Source organism: Mesocricetus auratus, unplaced genomic scaffold (assembly GCF_017639785.1).
Source record: "Mesocricetus auratus isolate SY011 unplaced genomic scaffold, BCM_Maur_2.0 Super-Scaffold_100020, whole genome shotgun sequence".
NCBI classification, from domain to species: Eukaryota; Metazoa; Chordata; class Mammalia; order Rodentia; family Cricetidae; genus Mesocricetus; species Mesocricetus auratus.
Window position 1 is genome coordinate 7,626,512 of NW_024429201.1, and position 15,979 is coordinate 7,642,490.

General features: G+C 44.9%; 1 long non-coding RNA gene across 7 annotated transcripts in view; it reads right to left on the bottom strand.

The window, feature by feature from the left end:
- Positions 1-15,979, bottom strand: part of LOC110343793 — a 42,102-nt gene that overhangs the window by 17,816 nt on the left and 8,307 nt on the right. For all 7 annotated transcript variants that reach the window (XR_005869922.1, XR_005869921.1, XR_005869919.1 and 4 more), the window contains 2 exons: positions 9,494-9,677; positions 5,958-6,072 (listed from right to left, as the gene is read on the bottom strand). This is a non-coding gene — a long non-coding RNA (uncharacterized LOC110343793). The remainder of the gene's footprint in view (positions 1-5,957; positions 6,073-9,493; positions 9,678-15,979) is intronic.

A 15,979-nucleotide genomic window follows, 5' to 3' on the forward strand; every position in this document is an offset into this window, starting at 1 on the left:
GGTGGAACCCTTGAGAAGGATGCCTTAATGAGAGGCAGGGCTCTATAGAACCAGGCCTACTCCACCCCTGCGATGAGTTGCTTTTGGGCCAGTAGAAAGCATGGACATAACTGGAAACAAACAAAAGTTATAGTTAATTTTCACTGGCAACTTGACTGAAATTACAATTTCCTGGAAGGGCTGAGGATCTACTACAGTTGGTAAAGTGCTTTTCTGGTATACATAAAGCCCTGGTTTCAAACCCCAGCACCATAGAAAGTGGGTAGCGTAGCATGTTCCTCTAACATCAGCATTTGGGAGGTGGAGGCAGGAGGACCAGGAGCTCAAGATTATCTTTGGCTATCCAGAATCTCCTAGGAGATTGATAGGGTCTACCTGTGGGTGTGTCTTCGAAGTTCCTTCTAAAGAGGATTAACTAAGACCCTCCTGAATGTGAGCAGCACACCCTGTGGGCTAGGGGCTGGGATGGAATAAAGGGGAGGAGACAGATCTAGAAAGGATTCCCTGGGATTCTGTGTCTGGCCCACCTTGATAAGAACTGCCCTGTTCTGCCACACCCTTCCAGCCAGGAGCGACGGACCCTCTGAAACCGGGAGCCAAATCCATTCTTCCTCCTTTAAGTTGTATGTCTCAAGCATTCTGTCACAGCAAGAAGAAAATTAACTAATGTAACACACACCCTAAGTGAATGGCACTGGCAGAAGCCTAAGTGACAGAGGCTAGGTGCAAGGTATTGACCCTAATCAGAGCTGGCTGCAGGACCTCGGAGAAGGGCATTCGTGGAAAGTGACCTCTGCACGTCTGGTTAGGAACTCTGCACTAATTTTACAAGAGGAGATACAAAAATAAATGGAGATGTGGAGCATTGTACTTTTGCTTGCAGAGCATGGAAGCAAAAATAAACAATGCAAACCCCAGGGATGGAGGCCAAAGCTGCGTCACCCAGAGCTAAAGGAACCGGGGTGGAACTAACTAGAGATAAAAGCCCAGTCTGGTTTCTGAGACGAGAGTTACAGGCCTCGGCTTTTTCTAGTCCCCTGGTGAACATAAGTTTAAAACAATGGTCAACCACTAATTACCTTTCCCTTAAGTAAAACACAAACAAGGAAGACAACAAATCTCTCAATATTAAACTAATGATAAATGTTCCAGGCAAGCAACTATTTGAAGGTACATCCTAGATCAAAGATCACAGAGGAAGGGCTCTTTCCACTGTTGCTTGGTCTGTAGTCTGGAAGACAAAAACCAGGGTTTCCCAGCCACGCAATCTTACTTGCTAATCAAGGACATCTATAATCCATCAGAGGAACTTCTTGGTATCATGTGGGACCAAGAATGTGATCTTCATTATCTGTTAATAGGGAATGGCTGGTTTATAGGAGCTCCTCCGTAAACATATCAATGTTTAAATGGGAATTTTGCCACTATGCTAAAAAAAAAACTGCATGAGATGCTAAAAGTGATGCAAACATTGGAAAGACACTTGCCCTATCAGAACTTGCATTCCAGGAAATATCACCTGAACTTAATGCTATAAGAGCAATAATCTAGGTATTCACTGTGTGTGAAACTCTACATTGTGCTGTCTGGTTTATGTAAACTTGACACAAGCCAGTGTCATTTAAGAAGAGAGCGTATTCCCATACCAGATTGTCCTGTGGGCAATGCCTTTTGTTGATTGATAATTGTTGAGGAAGGGCCCAGCTCATTGTGGGTGGTGCCACCCCTGGGCTGGAGGTCCTGAGTGGTATAAGAGAGCAGGTTGAGCAAGGCATGGGGAGCAAACCAGTAAGCAGCACCCCCCATGGCCTCTGTATCAGCTCCGGTCTCAAGGATCCTGACTCATTTGACTTCCTGTCCTGACTTCCCTCAGTGATGAACATGGAACTTGATAAAAAGATAAAACGATGGGCCTAAATTCAAATGGTGAAAAGACTTACACTTCAGCTATGTAAGTTCCTCTCTTAGCAACGTGAGCCTACCCACCTCATTAAGAGTATGTATGTATGTATGTATGTATGTATGTATGTATGTATGTTACACGTATGGGTGTTTTATCTGCAGGTGTGTTTGTGTAACACATGTACTCCTGATACCTGCAGGTGCCAGAAAAGCAAATTAAATCATTGGGGATTAGAGTCACAGATGGTTGTGAAACATGTGGGTGCTGGGAATTGAACCTGGCTGCTCTGGAAGAGCAGCCAGAGCTCTTAATCACTGAGCCATCTCTCCAGTGCCATAAGATAAGAGATCACCCCCAGGTGCCCCCACACCTACACACTTTGGTTTTTGAGGCAGGGTTGCTTTCTGTAACAGCCCTGGCTGTCTTGGAACTCACTGTGTAGACCAGGCTGGCTTTAACTAACAGAGATCTTCCTGCCTCTGCCTCCCGAGTGCTGGGATTAAAGGTGTGCACCACCGTGATCAGCAAGGATATGGCCTTAAATAGACTCACACAGTCAGGGTACATACACAGTACAAACACACAGCCACTATGTGCTGACAGTGAACTCAGGGTAGAAATCTGCACACCTGGCTATGTCACACAAGTCACACTGAGCTCATCGTGGCATAGCATTTTCCAGTTGGAACTAAATAGAGAAAGCTCTTTTTTTCCAGACCATCTGATGAAAAGAGACTGGACAGCCTGACCTTTGAAGTTCTAGTACATGTGGCTTCAGTCTCTTGGAATACCATGGTTTAAGAACATAAGCCCATCACAGAGAAACAACCAGAAAAAGAGATAAGAAGTCCAATGACATCAAAGACCATGGTTTCACTCGGTGGAGGCCTGGGAAATATCTAACAACCAAGAGGAGTTCTGACATGGCTTTTGGGCGATCATTTCTTTATGTAAGAAGAAAGTCAATCAGCACAACCTGGAACTTGCTGGAACTTCTCTCAGTTTTCAATGACACAACTGACACCTTTGCTAAATCAGGAGTTTTCAGGAACAGAATTAATATTCTCTCGATTTTGCATGCTACTCAACTATAGACATACAAATTAAAGCAGTTCAAGACAGTGACACAGAACAATGTGTTTTACTGTGATATTGTTACACAAGCATGTAATACACTTTGATCGTATCCCATATGCCCCATTATCCTCACTGGCCTCACCACCATCCTCTTTCTGATCACCTCCTCTTCTCTGAAAACCTCCTTTCATTAGACTTTAAACAAACTTTTTCTAGATGAGATTTTGCTATGCAGCCCAGGCTGGTCTAGAATTTGCATTCCTCCTGCCTCCGCATCCCAAGTACTAGTCTTCTGGGGCCTGAGATACCATGCTCAGTTATAGACGTAAAGTTTTAACTTTCATTTTACCACGCCTTTTCCATTATTTCCCTGAATTTAGACTCCTACACAGCCCATACATAGGTCTAATACATAAGTCAAGCCCTGACTTGCAGCATTTATCAATTTCAAAACTAGGGATGCTTCCACCATGGCCAACACCAAACTTCCATCGTGGAAGCAAGACATGTGACAGAATAAATCCTGCTGCACCATTCTATGGTGCTTCCACACTACACCGTGTAGATATAAGTAACCTGAAATGGAGAGAATGGCAAAACACAGAAAAATCATGAGGACCTGGTGGCGTTTTCGCATTTATTGCCTTTGTGCCTAGCATAATTTTTATCCATTTTTTAGCTTTAATAAATGATATTATTTAACAACTGTTGAAACTTCCCATCTCTGAAAGCCAATCATCTAACCTGTTTCACTTCATCTAAATACAAAGCACAAACCGTACCTCCCACCATGTAAAAACAGAATGTTTAGCTGTGGAAAACCTGGCAACAATGTGCAATGGTCCCTTTAAGAGTCTTCCCTTGGAGAATGTTTTATCAGCTGAGCAGAGGCTTCTTCAGCCCTGCAGGGGCTGGGAGGGTGTTAGCAGCTCACAGCCACAGGCTCCTGGGAGCCCAGCATCATTTTGTGAAACCTCACCCGGGTGGAGCCCAGGCTTCTCCCAGGAGAGGAAGTGGCCACAGGAATACCACGTGTGGCATTCCCACAGCAACTGATGTATGGCTGTGACTTCCAGGGCAAGGGAAGGCACAGGAGGCCACGCCCTGGAAATCTGTAGTTTCCACAGGTGGGGAGGACCCACAGTTTGTTCTGTGAGGCTTGAAGCATCAGGAATGGACAACAGAACAGTATTCAGGGCTGACTCTCTTACTCAAGTCTTTGTTTCTTTCCATTGGAGTTTGGAAAAACCTGCTTAAAGAGTTATTCCAACTGTTTTTGTCAAGCCTCTCATCTGTCTTCAAAAATATCCCAGAAGAGGAAATAGTCTATTTGTCCTAGAGACCAGGGTGGAAATGGCCAGGAAAAGTCTCCGCAGAGCACATAGCTGAAAAGCACAAGTGAGGCTGGAGAAGACTGGGACAGAAGTCAGTCGCTGGTCTACAGCTTTCTTTCTGCTTGTCCACAGTTTCAAAGAGGGGGGTGGGGTGGGAGGAGGTAGGAGGGCAACTGAAGTCCACTGCTGTGTGACAGCAGGGGTGAGGGAGGATGAGGAGGAGAAGGGGGGGCTATGAATAGTGAGAAAGGGCCTGTAGGACTGAAATTGAGGAACAGCAGGGAAATCAATTCTGTACTTCACAGCAAATCTGTTTAATGTGCATCCTCTCAGGGACCCTTCAACCATACATTCAAAGTTGATTAAAACCCTGAAATTCCTCATAATTGGACCTCATTAATGAATTCCTTAGGGTTCCAGGAGGCTCTGAAGAGGTAAAACAAGGGTTAGAGAGATGAGGGCAACAGGAGATTGGAAAATCCCAGATAGGGGAGTTAATCCCAGTCAGTCAGACTAGATGGAGACTTTCTGTTCACAACAACCTGCTCCCAGCCCTCCCCGCTCTCCAGCAGGACAGGCTTTTCCTCATTCACTGCCCCTTAACATCTAAACCCCCACATCCACCATGCTGACCAGTTAGGAACTGACATTCCTCTCCCAGATACCCTCATTGTTTCTGTCTTGACCAGAACTGTATGTGTCGACTTGACTAGGTTAAGGGATGCCCAGAGAACAGGCAAAAGGTTATTCTCACTACGTCTAGAAAAGACAGCATTTGATTTGATGAACTGGTTAGAGAAGATGCTCTCACCTCCCCAGGCTAGCATTATTGAATATGCCACATAAATATCCACAGCCCTTGATGGCTACTCAGAGCAAAAATGGGAGAGGAGAATTCACATTCCCTGTTTGAGGGGTCCTCCCTACTGTCTTCTACCCCCAAACATACCCCCTCCTTCCTTCCTCAGGCTTGGATTGGCACTACACCACCCGCTCTTCTGTTTCTCCTGCTTATGTATGGAAGACTGTAGAACTCAGTAGGTTCCGTAATTGCTGGAGGCAAATCTATTTCCACAGGTCTCTGCATATCCCATTGTTTCTCTGGAGATATTAGATAATACAATCCCAAACCTTGACTGAAGATACTGATTTTAACTTGTTACTGTTCTACATCGTTCACGATTAACAAATGAAAGCCAGGCTTGTTCAGTTTAAGAAGTGAGCCTGAAAGCCAGGGGGTGGTGGTGCACACCTTTAATCCCAGCCCTCGGGAGGCAGAGGCAAGCAGATCTCTGTGAGTTCGAGGCCGGGCTGGACTGACAGCCTTCAAAACAATACAGAGAAACCCTGTCTCAAAAAAAAAAAAGAAGAAGAAGAAGAAGAAGTGAGCCTGAGCTGCAAATACCCAAGGCTCAGATCTTTAGGAAAAAGAGGAAGCAAATCACCCAAGTGACGCTCAGACAGTCGTGCTAAGGTCTGAGCAAGAAAGGACCACACTCAAATGCAAGATTTGCCAGGACTCCAAAAGGTTCATGGCGTCTGTGCCACTAACATGTGAAGCCTTTTTCTAGGCAATGCTCACCTAACAAAACTGAGTGGCAGAGGAGAGCCACTGTCATTCCACCTCCTTTTCCAAAACTTACCAGCTTCCGTCCACAGGGATCCCAACGTCACTAGTTCCCAGCATGGTTCTAGATCAAAGGAAGAGTGTCTTCTATCAGATGTGATTTCTTTTTCTTGGTCCATGTTAGGGTTAAACTTCAAAGAAAAGTAGAGATGGAGGGGAAGGAATGGAGATTGTGGACGCCATGGTGATGGTCATCCTAGCCTTTCAGTTTCCCCCTGGCTAAATCTGTTGGCCATTCCCATCTCCACACTCAGATGCAACACTGATGAGGATAGCGATAAAGAGGCTATTGTTTACTTTTGGTGAAAGTCTCAGTAGGTACAACTTGTACATGTGGGTTTGGCAGTGTCTGGAAAGGTTAGAAAAGTTGATATGTTTGATCCAGAAATACCGCTGCTACAAATATTTCCATATATGTAAAAGTACACAAAGATACATACATGCAGAGATGGCCATGACGATTTTTGCAACTGAAATGCAAAAGGGCAGGAAGAGATTGGGCAGGAGAGCCATACTAGGAGGATGATGGGAAGAAGAGAAGAGTCTGAGAAGTCTCAAACTAGATGCAGGAGATGAACCCTGAGCATGCTGGACTGCAAGAATGTATCTTATCTACTCAAGTGGCAGAGAATAGATAAGAAACATGGGTTAATTTAAGTTATAAGAGCTAGTTAGTAATAAGCATTGATGAGATTGCTTATGCATTGTCCCCATCGCACTGAGGCATGTCAATTGTTCTAAAAATTCAATTTTATATATTTTCAAAAGATGTGTTTGGTTTTGTTTTCATTGGGATGAAGCAAACCCAGACCTTGGAATCAAGCCCAATAGGCTTTTAGTATTACTCGATTGCTTAATAACTAGACAATGTTAAGAAAGTATTCATCTCTGGTCTTCTTTGTTCATTTATAAGATAGAGACAATCCCCCATCCAATGGGCTGCTGCCATTGTAGTATGCTATCATTCCTATGAATTTCCCGGTCACAGTAGGCTATCAGGAAATGTTGCCTCTCTGTTTCCCTCTGGGCCTTCAGGCAATGAGAGTGATCCTTCCACACCACTCTCTAGCCATGGTTAACATCCTTCCATGGCTTCCCACAGCTCCCAGAATATGGTCCTATCACAAGATTAAAAAAAAAAACTTCTCTGGTCTCTTTCCATTGCTTTTTCTTCACACCTTCACTACACTAAATAAACTTATTTTCATTTGTCATCACTGGCCATGGTCTCTCCTTCCCTGTATCCACTCCCCAGAGCTTGCCCTGTCTCTCCAGACTCCAGGCTTACACAAGTGACTGAAGTTCCACAAGCCAGGGCAAAGCCCAGGAAATGTTTCAAGATTTCTGATCTCCCATGCAGTCAGTGTAGCTCAGCAATTCACTTGTCCATAAGCCTTTGAAATGATGACCTTATAGTCATCATAATAAATGTGACTAATGGTTACTGAAGCTCTGTTCTATGCCCAACTCTGGACCTTGCCTAATATATACTCTTCTTGGAGACTTTGTCCTTGGTAAACTTTTCCTATTGCGACCATCATTCCCACCCACACTCTGTACAGCAAGTCACTTTCTGTGCTCCTGGGCAAGACCCTTCTTCAACAAACAGACTAAAGAGTTCTAGGAACTCTGAGTGGCAAGCCCACCCTACTATTAATTTCTGGAAGCCTTTGCTACCCCTATCCCAACCTGGAAGAGAGATGAAAATACATGTTCACAATTCCACCTAGTAGTCTAAGATATTTTCTTACAACAACCCTCAAATTGCTACAAGTTTGAATCAGTTGCTCTCCTCCCAAACATTGTAAATCCATCTTTCCATCCCCCAAAGTTTCACTACCCTGTAACACCCTCTACTTTGTCACTATTTTTCAAAGTCCAGCATTCTACCTTTCATTATTGACCCTACAGAACTATGCAGCCTCAACATGAGTGTCTTTTTTATTTAGGTGAGTCACCTATCCAGGTCCTGGAACCTCATGTCAACCACATCCCTTCCAATCTCTTATTCCACGACTTGTTGTTATGCCAAGTCCAAAGTCTCCCCACTCCCAGACATACACAGGTGACTGAGGTTACATAACAAGCCAAAGACAGATATTCAAGATTTGTCATCTCTAGTCTAGTGTGGCTCAGCAGTTCATCTGTCCACAGTCCATTGAAGCCATGGAATTACATGTGTTAATTATAACAAAAGTGTGACTAATGCTTCCTGAAGTCTACAACATTGGGACTAAACAGTCTACAAGAAGTTTCTTATTAACCTTCTCAAGACCCTGAATACGTTACTGGTGCGGAAACTGGAGCTTAGAAAGATTAAGATGTTTAATCCACTGGTTCAATACAATGGAGGGTTAGGTTAGATCACAAGGCAATGAGATCTCAGCATATCAAGTGTGACAGCTGTGGCTTCTCATACATCGCCCCTAAAATTAGAAATCTCCCCAGTGACCAAACCTGTCTTTGTTTAAATAGGAAAAGAGGACTTACATCAACTAGGTGACATCCAAAGAACAGAAAAATAACACCATCCTCAGAGAATAGTCTCTTCAGACATTCCTCAAACGCAAGGACAAGTTCCTTCTTTCAAGACATCAGAAGCCACAGAGCTTTGGCCTCTGCCCTCCCTCCATCTTTGGCCTTGAATATGGTCTGAGGACAGTATGAAGTTTTGTGAAGCTTCTGGAGACATTTGCTGTCTCTCTTCTATTTGGGCTGTATCTCTAATTGAGTGATTTTATTGACAGTCAGTCTGATGTTAGAACTATAGGTTGTTGTAAAACATGGTTTACTTACTTCACACAATTCTGTGAATTTCTCATAAGTGTTTTAAAAAACAGTAAATAAATCACTTTATTGTTGAACTCTGAACTGAGAAATGGCCTTGGTTGGACTGGTTTCCATGTACTTCTGAATACGCTCACCAGCTTGGGACTAGCAGATCAAGACCTTCTCAGTCACATCAAGGTCTTTGTAACCCATGAGTAATGGACAGATTTGTCCACCAAACCTTTCACCCACTGAGGGAGCTCCAGAGGACAGGAGGCTGTGGGGGCTGAGAGGACCAGAGGCTGTGGGGGCTTGGGAGGACAGAAGGTTGCCAGCCAACACTGTGAACAAACTCTCTCCATGGAGAGGTCTCCTGATTGAACTTGTTCTGAAGCAGGGTCAGAGGGCTGCTGCTGGGTACATGGCTTCCCAGAAGGTTTGGAAATTCTTTGATGTGGCTATGGTATGAGGACAGGGCAATTCTTGAGGTCTGGTGGGCAGAGGAGGGCTCCAAGCACAATGTTAGGTTTGGCAAAGCTCAAAAACATTATGCCAAGACCTTTTGCCTTCACTTTTAAGTCCCTGCGCTTACTCAAAAGCCATTTACCAAGAACCTATTACTTCCCACTTCTGTGCCTGGTGCAAGCATGACGGTAAAGAAGACTGACTAGGCCTAAACACTTACCCCGCAGTAGAGAACGCCTCCTCTGTTGTGACAGGAGAATTCAACTTACACAGTTGTCTGAGTAATAAGACATAGGAGGAACAGTTTTATTACAGTACCTGTGAAGATGTGTCACATGAAGGGACCTGACACATGACACAGGACCACATCATTCAGGGTTGGTTTCATGGGTGAGTTAAAGGGGTTGATAAATTATCACCATGGTGGGTCTGTTAGTTGATTTGCACATGAAAGATGAGCTAATTCCAAGAATTCTCTAGTCTCAGACAAGCCAGTTTCTCCCTGAAAAGCAAACATTTTAAGACAGTAACTATCAGAAAATTTAAGAATAATAGTTACAGTGAGGTTTAGTGATACATGGCTGTGATCCCAGCACTGGGGAAGCTGAAGCAATATGCAGTTGGAAGTTTTTCTCTGTCTCACCCGGTGCTACTGGACCAGTTTCTCTCCTGCCCAAAGGGTCCCCACAGTCACTATAAAATAATCACTGAGAGGCTAATATATCAATTACAACTGTTTGGCCAAGCGCGCACATATATTACTGGTTAGCTCTCTCTTATAAATTAACCTATTTCTATTAATCTATGTATTGCCATGAGGCTGTGACTTACTGGTGATGCTCTGGCATGTTACTCTTTTGGTGACTACATGGCGTCTCCCTGACTCCACCTACTTTTTCTCTGTATCTTTGTTTGGATTTCCCATCTGGCTATTTTCTCCTAACCATTGGCCAAATCAGCTTTATTTATCAACCAATAAAAGAAACACATATTCACAGCACACAGAAGGGACATCCAACATCAGCCTGGGTTATATAGAGAGACCTAAGAATGAATGACTATTGTAACCACTGAGGTTTGGTATAGGCAACAGAACCTGCTCTGGATATCAACTCAGAAGGGATTAAGCAAAGGGATGGAATATTTACAAAATCGCTGAAGGTCTGAAAAGGAAGCCAGAAATAAAAAGGCTACTGGTACTGATGCACTCACTGGGCTGGAGACTGGACATGGGATGTAGTTGACCCCAGCACCTGTGCAGCCTATTTACCAGCTAAAGGACTTTACAAATTATTTTCTGAGTTTTAGAAAGGGAAAAATGAGAAGAAACATGGGACCACAGTCTCCTGTGCTTGAGAGAGCATGGTACAGTGGCCAGATGTGTTAATCCATGGAGCTGAGCCTTTTTGCCTGAGAAAGCTCTATTCATCCTTGAAGATACAGTCAAGATACTCATGGTCTTTCTTCAGGAACTCTGTGGGAGTTCCAATGGGAGAAGAGGTAATTCTTATTATGCTACCTGCCATACCTCTCCAAGGCTTGATGGGAAGCTGCATATGACCATTTCATGCCATGCAGTCAGAAAATATTAAGTGACTATTGAATGGATGGGTGACGCTGGGGTTCTGACCACAGACCCTGGGAAACAGAGAGGAGGCCTAGTAGAAGCTCTCTAATGTGGAATAACGTTCTTGTTAACTGTAAAGATTTGTCACTCCTATTGGTTTAATAAAATGCTGATTGACCAGTAGTCAGGCAGGAAGTACAGGCAGGTTTACCAGACTAGGAGAATTCTGGGAAGAGGAAAGGCAGAGAGGAGTCACCAGCCAGATGCAGAGGAAGCAAGATGAGAATTCCTTACTGGGAAAAGGTACCAAGCTAAGTGGCTAAACATAGATAAGAATTTTGGGTTAATTTAAGTTGTAAGAGCTTTTTAATTAATAAGCCTGAGCAATAGGCCAAACAGTTTATAATTCATATAATCCTCTGTGTGTTTATTTAGGACGGAACAGCTGCAGGACCAGGCAGGACAGAAACTTCTGTCTCCACCCATCTAGCCAGAGAAGCATCAAATGCACAGATCTTCTTTCCATGAAGTCTGAGATTTTGGATGATATACATGCATCTTCTCTCTGGTGCTTCAAGTTATTGAATAAGCGTAGCCTGAGTGAGGAGTTGGACGCTAGAAAAAAAACTACGATTTCTCTCCTATCACTCGGGTATACTAGTCTCTGGTGCAGTCCATGAGACTGAATTAGGAAGGCATGAATTTGGGGTCAGCCTGGGCTACATAACAAGTTCAAGCCCAACTGAGTTGCCTAGATGGCCTTATCTCAAAAATAAGCAGGAAGGTGGAAGAAGGGAGACAGAACAGAGGAGAATAAGAGAAGTGGGGAGAAGAGGGAAGAAAATCCAGCTCAAATGAGACAATGGAATAAGGAATATACTGACCTGCATAACTTAAGGGCCAGAGCTCTGGCTTCAGGAATCCTGTCTGTTAGGGTTCCGGCATTGTGCTGGCCTGCCCCTGTCACCTGGTAGGATGCATTCAGGCAGTACCCTAACCAGCCCATGGTCCTATGGTGCTATATCACTATGTAGCCTACACACAGGTGCAAAGGTCCCTTTAAGAGGCAAAGTCTGCCCACTTCCATTTCTATGTCCTGCTGTTTCTCTGAAAGGGAAAACAAGACTTTTCCTATCTATTTCTTTCTCTTCTTCTTCTTCTTCTTCTTCTTCTTCTTCTTCTTCTTCTTCTTCTTCTTCTTCTTCCTCCTCCTCCTCCTCCTCCTCCTCATCTCTCTGTCTCTCTCCCTCTCTTTATGTTCTCTCCATCCTCTCTCTTCCCTTTCTCTACTCCCTTCCCTTCTCCCCAATAAAACTTCCCACTTAAGCTCTGTCTGCCTCACATGTTTGTCCCCTACCATGGGATTTGCCTCGGTCCCATCTTGAGCCATAGTATAACATTGTCTCCACCTTGAAAGTTGTCACTTTGGCTCAGTTTTCCTCTGTGGATGCTTTAGTTAGGATTTCAGTTGTTGTGGTAAAACACTATGACCAAAAGCTACATGGGGAGGAAAGAGTTTGTTTCATCTTACACTTCCAGGAAACAGTCCATCACTGAGGGAAGCCAGGACAGGAACTCAAGGCAGGAACCTGGATGCAGAAACTGACACAGAGGCCATGGAGGAGTGCTGCTTACTGACTTACTCAGCCTGCTTTCTTACAGCACCCAGGATCATCAGCCCAGGGATGGCACCAAGCATAGAGGGCTGGGCCCTTCCACATCAATCACTAGTTAAGAAAATGTACCTCAGGCTTGCCTTACATGCCAATCTGGTGGGGGCAATTTCTCAATTGATGTTTCCTCTTCTAAAATGAGGAGGGAAGTTGTCAAGTTGACAGAAAAATAGACAGCTTTTCTCTCATGATAGCTTTTCCCCAGTGGTGGCAGAGGTGATTACCACAGCTCCTCAGTTAGACTGTACCCATTTGGCAGCCTCAGACGACAAGGCTGCTTTCTCAATCCTTTCAGCACAATCTTACCAGAGTCCAATGACGAGTCCCAGTGTGGTTCCCAACTATCCACTATGCAAATTCAAGAGAAGAAAATTTCACCTACTTAGTTTTGTCTACTCCTAAACCCAGGACCAGGTCTACGCCACCAAAGTCCATTGGCTGGATGAGTTAAGATGAGAGGCCATCAAGGCAATGCCAACAGAAAGAAAAGTCCAGGCGTGGGCTGTAAGAGTGGCAGATGTTCGCCCAGCAGGCTCTGACACTATGGTGTCTAAACAGCTAAACTACAGCCATTCCCACTCTAGTCTTAAGCCAGCTGCCTGAGGGGTTGCTACAGTGGAGAAAGAAAGAAAATGGCATTGTTTCTAGTCTGATGAAAGCTTGGAGAGAGAAAGGAAAAACCCCTGACTTTGAGGTCTTGAGTAGCGAAAGAAGAATGAGAAGGAAGGGGAAGATGCCTGGGATATAAATGTAATGAACAATAGGAACAATTAAGGAGGAAGTGCTTCCCCTCATTTGTCAGCAGGGCCTGTGAGGAACAAGAGAAGTCCCTTCCCTAGAGCGTCAGCTGCTCACTGCCTTTGCAGCCACCTCCAGGGGAAGAATGAAGCCTTAACAACCAGCATGGGGTCAGGGCTGGCCTCCACCCAAGCCTGAACAGTACCCCCATTGAGGGACCTCAGGGGCAATCCTGGATGCCTCTCCCTTCTCCCACTCCCCTCAATGGGCCATTTGTGGGATTCACAAGGACTGGGAGACACATTGCCCATCTCCTCCAAGGCCTCAACAGCTGCAGGATTCCTCAGGAACTCCTCAGGGCCCTGTACATCCTTGCAAAGAGACTAATGTGAGGGACACCGGATTCTGAAAAAGGTCTCCAGGGGCCTGCTAGATGAGAGGGGAAAAAAAACACTCCTCAGTTTGCTCCTTCCTTCCGGACCTTTCCTCCATTTCCTGAAGTAGCAACTCTTACACTGGCTTCCTGTCTTCCACCAGCTCGGAAACTCTGCCTGCCCCACCCTCCTTGCTAGCTATTGGAGACTAGAGAAGGGAGTTCTAATCTTTCTCAGGGGCTGAGATCACAGCTATGCAACCATAACCAAAATATTCTGTCTTCATTGTCTACTTCTCTGCTGAGCTAAAATGGACCCAGAAAGGGCCCATGTCCCCATTTCCACAAAACAAGAGGCAAGGTTCTACCATTTCCCCTGTGCCCTTTGGAGATAATTCCTGTCACTCACAGGAAGTCGACTAGCACAGTTTTCAGAGCAGTGAACACAAATCGTCCCTGACATTCTGCTTCCAAGGGACATAGGGATTACTTTGTGTTTTCATCCAAAAGATGCAGGTCAACCCCCTGCCTCAGTCTCTCCTTAAGACCTTGTTACAGGTGGAACCCATGAGAGATGGAATAGTCTACAGGAATAGAAGCATTGCTCTTTGTGGAGCTGGGGAGATGGAAGGCGGCTTAGTCAGTAGGGGGCTTCCATCTCCAGCACCTGCACACAGTCTGTGCGTTGCAGCACAAGCCTCCAACCTCAGCACCAGGGAGGCAGAGACAAGGGGATCCCAGCAGCTCCCTGGGCAGCCAGCCTAAATAAATTGGTGAGCTGTAGGTTCAGAGAGAGATCCCGTCTCAAGAAGTAAGGAGGAGGGTTGGAAAGTGATTGAGAAAAACTACAACTTCTGGCCACAGACACACACACACACACACACACACACACACACACACACACAAGCACACATGCACACAGGCAGACATGCACACTTACTTGGTAAAAATTTACCAAAGCATAACAGCCCTGGACTCCAGATGTGAAGACTCATGTCATTAATATTCATGTGGTCGTTCTTGTTGATGGCATAATGAAGGGAAGGGCTGCTCTGGAGGCAAACTGCAGGCCTTGCAATGGACAGAGTCTGAAGAGGAGAGCTGGTAACAGCTACATGCTTGCTGCTCTCACTGCCTCTGTTAGTTAGCTTTTCTTCTTTGTCATTGTTACAAATCAGAAACTATGCCCATAAAGTTACTGCATCCATAAAGTTATTATACAGACTGAACAGGTCATATTTAGGAGTATATAGGCATACACATATACATATACACATATGATAACATGACTACCCAAATGTGAACTGAACAATGATGATACCAAAGAACATGCCATACCGGATGGAGAAAAGCACAGAGGCCTCAGCCTACACAAAGAACTATGGGCAAATGAGGAAAGCTGGGAGCAGGAGAGGTGGCCTTCCCCAGGGAGAAGCACACCAGTTGGTTGTCCAGGGTCAAATGTTCAGCCCTAAAACACACATACAGGTGGCATTATACAGACTGACTAGCTTGTATTTAGGAGTGTATGCATACATACATATACATTTATGCATACAATAACAGTTAAAAAAGAGATCGTGAATTTAAAGGAGATCAGGGAGGAGGACATGGGCAGGTTTGGAGAGAGGAGGGGGGAGAAATGCTATAATTAAATTATAATCTCAAAAGAAAATTTTAAAAACCACCTGGCAGACAGAAACTAGTTACGATATGGAAGGAGATATTTATTTTAGCTTGTGGTTTCAGATACTCCCAGTCCATCACAGCAGGTGTGGCAGTTAATTTTGACTATCAACCTGTCAACATCTGGAATCTGGAAGAAAGCCTAAACAGCTGAGCATGCCTGTGAGGGACATTTTTGACTGGATTGTTGAGGTGGGAAGAAACACCCTACGTCTCTGGCAACCCACATATAAGGACATGGAAGAAGGAAGCTTTTGCTTTTTGCCTGCCTGCCCTTACTCTTGCTGACAAGTTCATCCATCCTGCTGCTGAGTCTGAGTTCACTGATATTACAACCTATTTCCTCTGGGTTCCAGTATAGATTGAAGACCTGCAGCTTTCTAGGGATCTTCTGGGACCCTGGCACCAGACTGGGACTGGATAACTACTGGATTCTTGGCCTTTCTTTGCAGAGACAGCCATTATGGGACGACCTGGACCTCAGCCTGCAAGCCACACTAATGCGTCCCCTTTAATGTGCTCATCCATTCTACAGCCCCTTAGAGAATCTCACTAGAGAAAGGATTCAGCAGGACCGGCTCAGTCTGGCAACAGGAGTTGGGCCAGTGGCTGTTCACCTGGCAACAAACAGGAAGGAGGGAGCTAGATCAGAGACAGGGACAGTTATAACCCTTGTAAAGCACTACCGCCAAGTGGGCTCCACTTCCTGCAGGCTCTACAGATGCAAATTAGCAACACAAGCTGGAGACCCAGGCCTCCAAGCCATC